Source organism: Chelonoidis abingdonii, chromosome 1 (assembly GCF_003597395.2).
Source record: "Chelonoidis abingdonii isolate Lonesome George chromosome 1, CheloAbing_2.0, whole genome shotgun sequence".
Taxonomy (NCBI): Eukaryota; Metazoa; Chordata; order Testudines; family Testudinidae; genus Chelonoidis; species Chelonoidis abingdonii.
In genome coordinates, this window is record NC_133769.1 from 115,421,696 (window position 1) to 115,430,741 (window position 9,046).

General features: G+C 42.6%; 1 pseudogene; it reads left to right on the forward strand.

Moving 5' to 3' along the window:
* Positions 1-3: 3 nt before the first annotated feature.
* LOC116815446 (TRPM8 channel-associated factor 2-like) overlaps positions 4-9,046 on the forward strand; it is a 23,409-nt pseudogene continuing 14,366 nt past the window's right edge.

A 9,046-nucleotide genomic window follows, 5' to 3' on the forward strand; every position in this document is an offset into this window, starting at 1 on the left:
ATAATGAAGAAGCATCTTGACCAGCTGTTCCAGGGTAAAGGTGCCAAGAAAAGGTGGGAAAAGCACAGACATGGAAGCTGCTGACCATGTCCCTTCCCAGTCATTACTATTCATGGGAAGATGATGTAAATGAAAACACTGTAGAAGGTAAACCTCAACAATCCAATGAGGAACAAGAGTGTAATGTACCTCCTGCTGCTACTGGTCTTGTCCCCCATGACCTCCCACTTCAATGGCCATTCTGGGCATGCTGGGTGGTGCAAGGTTGGTCTGGCAATTGGAGGGAATCAGTTGTCAGCAATTGTAACAGGATGTGAGGTGCAGCTCTATGGCTGTGTGTGTTTGTTTTTTTATTTCTTCAAGTTGAGAGGATGGGGAGGATCTGCTCCATTTACCGGGGGGTTTTTCTCCTCTCATAAAACCTGTATAGAGGGGAGAGAAGGGGACTAAGAAAGAATTACCTTGGCAGGAAAGGATCTGTGAAGGAAGAGGATCCAGAGATCTCTAAAATACAAGGTTCCCCCCTTCTCTATGTTAAAGGTGAGGATGACTAGTTGGAAGAAATTACTGCAGCTACATAGCATCAAGACACTTCATTTAGCTAACAGGCTTTTGTTTCTGTATTGAGAAGTCTATTTCTTGCTTTGTTAGTTTTAAGATTAAGTTAAATAGATTCATGAACTCGTGTTCTTGCATCAAACTTGCATCTTCAGAGTGTTTTCTGTGCATGCCTCTTGTCTCTGATAGTGCATCTTCGTTACCCCACCCAGTGCTAAATGCTCATCCTGTCAGATGCTTCCAGCCATACCATACATGCAGCCCTCCCACACCACTAAAAACAAGTATTAAAAACTACTACAGCTGAAAAGAGTGGTGTGTGACTAAGACGCAACTAGACCTTTTGTCTGACTGCTATCTGTACCACCAATGCCAAATATTTAAAAAATCAGGAGTCAGACCCTCTCAAAATTATGACATTGGCTTAAAAAAACCAATACATTTATGGCTTTTCTATTTTCCGTGTGGCTTTTAAGATTCATGTTTTTAGCCCTTGCAATTAGGGAGAAAAGCTCGAAAAAAAATTTCCCCTACAAAAGCTGAGATTCTCACAGTAACATGACTCTGGGGTGTTAAGAAAAACCCCCAATAGGAGACTATCTCTACAATCATGAGTAGACCATATTATGTGCTCAGACACTACTAGAAGTCTCCTGTCTATAGAGGCAGCTGTCATTTTTGTGTTATAAAAGAAAAATGCCCCATTCACACGCTCTCATGGAGATCTCCTGGAGACTTGACTTTTCTGTTTTGATTTCTTGTTTTCCCTTTACCTACAATGAAAGTAATTTAGACAAGTTACATGGTTGCTTTGATATACGCAAAGCAAACACTGAACTTCAGAAATTTGAGAGATTTCTGAATGACCGGTTTAGACTGATCCTTATTGATTTTGAAGTCAGATCACCTGCTTCCAGATACCAAAACATACATGGAGAGCATGTGATTCTGACAAGGGGTCCATAAAGGACAACAGCTTACACTCCTTTTTGCACAAAATTTTCAGATGCAAGAGACTTGGTGTTAATCACTTCTACTGGAAGGGATCTAATTTTTCTTTCACTTCAGCGTATGACCTGCTCCTTGGATCATAAAGTCATGTGACTTTACAAAAGTCCCTCTGAATACTTTTACTAGCTAGGAGGTAAGCCAGCTCTCCTTGGCCAGTGCTGAGCTCAGATGCCTTCTTGGCTGTTATCGGTAGCTGCAGTTTTGAGGAAACAAGACATCTAGTATGGTGAGAGACTTCTTAGAAATCCCTAACCAAATAGCTGTTTTCTCCTGAAGAAAGTAAATAGAAACAACTGGAAGCTGTGGAAGTGCCCTACTAGATGCTCAAGGTTCCTGCTCAATATTCAGGATCCTGGACCTGTTCCTTTTAATGTTCCAGGTGGCTTGCTGTGAGTGTGTGTGTGTGTGTATTTATTTATTATTTGTAAGACAAAGGCCTTACAAGAGTGACTTTTTTTAAGACTCAGAATAATAGAACACTGTATAGATCTAAAAATTAACAGATTGATATGTTTTTTGAAACAAATTACTTGGAAAATAATTTATTCTCTTCCTTACTAGCCAGGATCTGAGCTCAGGACTCTAGATTTCCCCTACTTTAGATGGTGATGTTACACCTAAAGGAAAGGTAAAGAAGACACATAAATGATCTGATCTTCAGAGATGTTGAGCACCTACCACTCTCATTGAATTCAGTGGGTTTATTCATCTGAGCAACTTTTGGCCAGAAAAGAAGCTAGTGTGCTGGAAGCTAGTGTCAATTGGAAGTTGACATACAAGCGGGAGGTTGGGAGAGAACCCTCTTCTGTTTGTGAAAATAGGAAGTTCTTGGTTGAAAGATTTGGTCTGGTGTCTGTATGTAAGACTGTGCAGGATGTGTGTGTATTTATATATGCACATACACACCCATTTCCTCCCTTGTTAATTATATTAGATACACTGTCAAGTTTAGAGCAGAATTGAAAGCTGTTCTCTCCGTACAACATCTTTTGAATGCAGCTGACGGACAAGGAATTTTATCTGAAGAAATACTGCAGGCTTACTTATGCTTTCTCTCCTCCAAACCTGCTTGTTGCAGTTTTAATGCCTAGTCATTTCTCATCCTTTTAAACAATGCAGTTTTTCCCCAAGGCTATTTTCCTGTTATGTTTAGGATAAAATTTCCAAAACATCTATGTAACTTTAGAGCTTGCACCCCATTTTCAAATGTGACTTTAAATGATGTAGGAGCCGAAGTCACTTCTGAAAACACGGTGTAAGCTTCAAAGTCGCTTAGATGCTTTTGGATACTTTTACCCTTCCTCTACTGGACAATCACTTTTAAAATTAGCCTGTGCTGATAGGACTTTGCTGTGGAAAAATTTTTATGGGATTGCTAACTATTCCTGAATCTACAGGGTCTAAACCATATTACTTGAAAGCATAGCAAAAACTTACTGCTGATTAGCAGGTCTTCAATTTCATGTGCTGCCAGATGTAGTATAAATATTAGATATTGGTTTTGGTGGGGATTAACTGAAGCACTGGCTGTATCACTGGGTAAATACTAGTTCCTGTTCGGGTATGACTTAAAAAAAACATGGGCACATAAGACCATAAGAACTCTTGGTTTGTCAGCTGCATTCAAAAGAGAAGTTGCACAGAAAGAATAGCTTTTAGTTCCTGCCCTGAATATATGGCAGGTTTCAGAGTAGCAGCCGTGTTAGTCTGTATCCGCAAAAAGAACAGGAGTACTTGTGGCACCTTAGAGACTCCAACTTTTTTGCCACCCCAAGCAAAAAAAATGTGTTACCCGGCCCTGGCCCTGATCGCTGCCTCGCAGTATGGGAAGGGCCAGATAGTGGTGGTAGCTCACAAGGGATACCTGGGGAAGCCAAAGATGGCTCAGTTCCTTCAAAATGCTGTCAGCTGGCTCAGTATCTCCCCCTGAGCAGTGTGGGGGGTGGGTCCACAACTTGAGGTCTCTCATGGAGATTCTCCGTAGGTCCGGCACTAGAATGCAGCCCTGCTCTGCAATCATGTCCTCACTTGACGTTTATTATGCCAATGTCTATGATACACAGAGGAGGGACCTGATCCACTTTGTAAAGGAAGGTGGGAGGTTGCTCACTGGGTGTCAGGCTTGGCATTGGACCTGTGAGCACAGCCCAGAGAGAGTACTGTTTGATTTCCCTGGGAACCGTGTCACCCATGTGGCTGATATGTACTTCACAGCCAGATATGGTGAGAAGAGGATCTTCAACTTCTCAGGAACAGTGCCAGCAATTCCTTTGATCACTCCATGAGTATCAGAATCATTCTACACATATTTAAAGGTATCATTAAAAGTACTGTAAAATATTATGTAGCCCCTCCATAATTAAGATGGCAATATGTTTCCATTATAAAGTTCTTTGTTAACATTCTTATAACTTCAATATGGAAAATCTATTTGGCCTGAAAAATACTGTGCAGTCTCTGAAGGCAGGAAATAAATAAATAAAATTTTTAAAATTTCACAGTTTGAAGGAAATTGGTGAACCCATTTTCTTAACAAGTCATCAAACTACCTTGATTTGAGTTTACTTTTCCCCTGTAGCTCAAAAATAGCTGGTTAGCAACCCCTTCAAATTTTCCATAGTTAGTTCTCCTTAAAGATTCACCTGCTAGCTATATTTGGGGGGGGGGGGGGGGGGAAGAAATACATTGCAATTACACAAGTAGTTGTACATTTTTGATGGGATAAGAGGTTCAGTCCTGCTCCCACTGATTTTTGCTGTTGATTGCAATGAGTGTAAGATTGCACAGCGTGTGCCTTGTTTTCAGAAGACTTCTGAAAAAACAGGTTCAAGATAGGTAGGCGGGGTTTGTGTGTGTGTGAGAGAGAGAGAGTGTGCAATTGCGGCTTATCGCACATAAGGAACCTTCCACAGGTGACGGTTAACAGAGATTCCTATAGCACAAGTGCTAGAAACATTTTGTTTCTTGTCGCTATAGGACCAGGGTTTGAGTTCTGACTCTGTGTGGTTTATTAATAGAAATGTGATGGCCTCTCAATAGCCAAGCTTCTGCCTGAGACCCTATTCTATGGGCTGGTCTTCACTACAGGGAGATCGATGCTGCTATAATCAATGCAGCAAGTGTCGATTTAGTGGGTCTAGTGAAGACCTGCTAAATTGATGGCAGAGCACTCTGGCTGACCCGGTATTCCAGCTCTCCTAGAAGAGTAAGGGAAGTCTACCGGAGAGGGTCTCCCATTGATGGAGCACAGTGAAGACACTGGAGTCAGTCAACCTAAACTACATCGACTCCAGCTACGTTATTCACATAAGTTGACACCTCAGTTGTGAAGACAAGCCAAATGGCTGATATCAATCCCTAGTGTAACTTGTAATTGCAAGAAATCATGGTTCTTTCACGTGTGGAGTTTCGAATGTCAAAACTTTGAAGAAAACTTTTAAAAATTTAATCTTTTTGCTAAAAATGTTAATGGTTTAAGAAAAAAAAGAATCCTGACCAGTTGTCGGCACAAGCACTGTGACATCCGTCAGCACAAGAGACCATCACAGAATTTTGAGCATAAGTAGATTTGTATTCTGGCTTATGCACAATGTTTTCTAGGGAAGCAGTGGTGAAGGATCTAGAAAGTTCTCATGCTTTGAAAACAATATGTGACTATCTGCCATTGAAGAAAGCGAAGAATAGAGACAATAAATGACTTGCCAAAAGTTGCATAGGAAACTTGTAGCTGATCTTTTCAATTTTTGCAATAGCACTGCAATTCGTGCTTCTGTGTTTGTGCTCCAAAAATATTTTTATAAAGATCACATTTTAAAAAGTGTCATTCTGGGAATATAACTAAGCCAATTTTACTGCTGTGCTTCAAAGCAATGTGTTTTCAGATATCCGAAGAGCTGAGTTACTCAGTGAAAAACATATCTCCTAACTCTTCAGCCCACCACCCACCCGTGACAGCTGCGGGGCCTGCAGCAGCAGCTCAGAGTTTCAGGGCTGAAGCAGCAAATGTCACAGAGGTCTGTGAAAATAATGGAATCTGTGACCTCCATGACAATATTTTGTCCTTAATCATAAGTTGTGTGTGAAAAGGGTTATGCAGGCTTCTTTCTTCAGGCTTGGTAAGTACACGGATAAATGCACTGCACAGCTTTCACTAGACAATGTTGCTACAGCTCCTGATTTTGAAGACCTAAACAAAAGCATATGTCTAAGTATCAGTGACTCCACTTGGAACAGTTCTCATTCAGCTGTTCAATGCTTGCAAGTGCTTTTCCCCCTTCATCTTTCACCTCTCCTGCCACCATGTGGCAGCATCATGTTTCTCTTTAACATTAATATTAATTTTGGGGAAGCATAGTTTATATTCTTCCTAGTCCTTTGTGTATTCCTTTCAGTCTTGTTCTTTGTCATGCATCTCTGACCTCAGAGTCGTCCTCTACCTCTGAGTCTCCCTCTGTCCTTGTCCAAGATTTCCTCCTTCTGGCTCAATCCACTCTTGACTGGCATGTGAGCCACCAAAGTATCCACAGTGGCCTTTGCAGTGGAGAAGGGGTCGCCGCCGAGTATCACGTCCAGCTCTTTGTAGAACTGGCAGCTTGTGGGTGCAGCACCGGAGCGGCAGTTTGCCTCCTGCGCCTTATGGTAGGCGTTCCACAGCTCCTTCACTTTGACCCTGTACTGCAGTATGTCCCGGTCATGGCTCCTTTCTGTCATGCATCTGGAAATCTGTCCATAATATCATAGTTCCTACGGCTGGAACACAGCTGGGACTGGACAACCTCCTCTCCCCAAGTGTTGAGGAAGTCCAGCAGCTTGGCATTGCTCCAAGTGGGGGATCGCCTGGTGTGTGGAGCAGGCATGGCCATCTGAAAAGATGTGCTGAGACCACTGCCTGCATCATCGAGCAAACAGGAGGGGGACTTTCAAAATTCCCATGGAATTTAAGGGATGAGACACAGTTGGTCAACTGGAGGCAAGGCAGTAGAGGTCAAACTGATGACCAGAGAGGCAAGAACAGACAGTGTGCAACACCTTCTGGAGGTCAATCGCAGAGCTGTAATCAACCAGGGTGTCTATACTGGCACCTCAGTGCTGTACCTCCGGTGCAGAAAGCGGTATGCCTCTCATTGGAGTGTGTTTTAATAGTGCTGCAACTGTGCACTAAGTGGCTTGACAGTGTGTACACCTTGGAAGTTACACTGCAGAAAGTGGCTTTACTGCATAGAGGTGTAGTGCAGACAAGGCTGGAGAGAGAATCATTACAGCACATTCTTGTGTATTTGACAAGTCTCCTGCTTCAAACGCTTAAGGGACGTGAACTCCATTGACGTGGACAGGAGCCATGTGTGCATGGAAAGTGTATTTAAGGCCTTGTCTACACTACACAATGAAGTCTACCTACGTTAGGTTGATGTACCACCACCATAGTAATTACTGCGGTTTTTCATGTTCACACTGCCCTTTTGCCACTGGTGTGTGTTCTCTCCAGGAACACTTGCACCAGCTTAAGTGGGGTAGTGTAGGGGGCTGAGAGCCCAGGTTCTCAGTGCCGGAAGCTGGGCTCCCACACGTTGCTGACAGGCGATAAGTAATTCAGTGTCTGCACTGCATTCACCTCTTGTGGAGGCGGAGTTATGTTGGCGGCAGCAATGCTGTAGGGTAGACACTTACACCGTTTGGTCGACTAAGGCAGTTTATGTTGACCTAACTCTGTAGTGTAGACCTGGCCTAAGTCTGTAATGACTATGTATGGCTCGTTCAGTAGAGCAAACTCTAAGACTGTTTGTGAGACTTCTCATAGGTAGGGGGCTAAACTCAGATCTGCGGCAACGTTACCACTGGTATGGAAATGCAACTCCACTTAACTCAGGGGAATGGTGCCTGGGTACATTAATTTGAATTTAGGCCACAATTAGGATTATTAATTTTTTATTTAAAAATTAATTGTGAAGTATTTTCCTACATAATGTTTCTTCAGTTTTGATCTATAAAGCTCATAATTAAACTGACTCATAATCTTCAGTGCTTCTTGTACATAAGGCACAAGCAGCCCCAATGAAAGTAAACTCAACGCCACGGAAATCAGTGAGGTTATATTAGGTATATTTTCATCCCATAGCCCTTAGAATATCTGCTAGTCTAACAAAACCGATCATCAAAAGAATTTGTGAGGCAAAAACCTTAGCCTTGAGTATTCAGACAAATGGAGCACGGGCTATGTGACAGCAACAGCATTAAATTTTCCCTCATAGTAAAATGTCAGAGGTGCCCTCTACAGGGGGAAGAGGGTTTAACACTTTCCTTCCTCTGAAGTAATGACTCTTAATTCCCTTCCCCCTTCACTGTTGCTATTGTCTTTACATGGAAGGTGTTCAGATACAGAGATGAGCAGCAGGATAAAATCCTAAAACGATCTTAATGTTTTGTTTGCTCTTTTTTTTTGACTTTCACTAAAGACTAAGCAGTGTTTTTACTGAGCTGTCGGCAGTGACACCCACATTTTTTCCCCTGAGTGGCCGCAGTCAATTTAGAACCCATCAAAACAAATGGTACAATTTTCATAACATTTTGCATGGAATATATGAATTTAAAAACCTAAATGAATCCACATGGCACAGGGGGTGCAATATAACTGTGTTAATGTTGCTCTGGGAGATCTTCCTTTTGAATTTCCTGATTTAGAATTCAAACAAAGCAAAAAAGGTACAGTTGAAGTGATATACTCTGCTGTAGATGTTTGCATTTAATCTTGTTGCCACATTGTTACAGGAGAGAGACATCTAAGCACCAGTGGCTGACCAACATCTGTCACTATCCTGCTCCATGGTGAGGAACTAGCTACCAAGAACCTCATCTTGACAGTGCCTTCTGACAGCATTTGCCATATAGAGGGGTACGTCTACACTACGGGATTATTCCGATTTTACATAAACCGGTTTTATAAAACAGATTGTATAAAGTCGAGTGCACGCGGCCACACTAACCACATTAATTCGACTGTATGCATCCATGGTCCGAGGCTAGCGTCGATCTCTGGAGTGTTGCACTGTGGGTAGCTATCCCATAGTTCCCGCAGTCTCCCCCACCCTTTGGAATTCTGAGTTGAGATCCCAATGCCTGATGGGGCAAAAATCATTGTCGCGGGTGGTTCTGGGTAAATGTTGTCACTCATTCCTTCCTCCGGGAAAACAATGGCAGACAATCATTTCGTGCCCTTTTTCCCTGGGTTGCCCTGGCAGACGCCATAGCATGGCAACCATGGACCCTGTTCAGCTTTTTTTCACTGTCACTGTATGTGTACAGGATGCCGCTGACAGAGGTGTTACTGCAGCGCTACACTGCAGCATTTGTTTGCTTTTGCATGATAGCAGAGACGGTTATCAGTTGTTCTGTACCGTCTGCTGCTGTTGTAAATTGGCAATAAGATGATGGTTATCTGTCGTTCTGTACTGTCTGCTGCTATCATGGGTGCCCCTGGCTG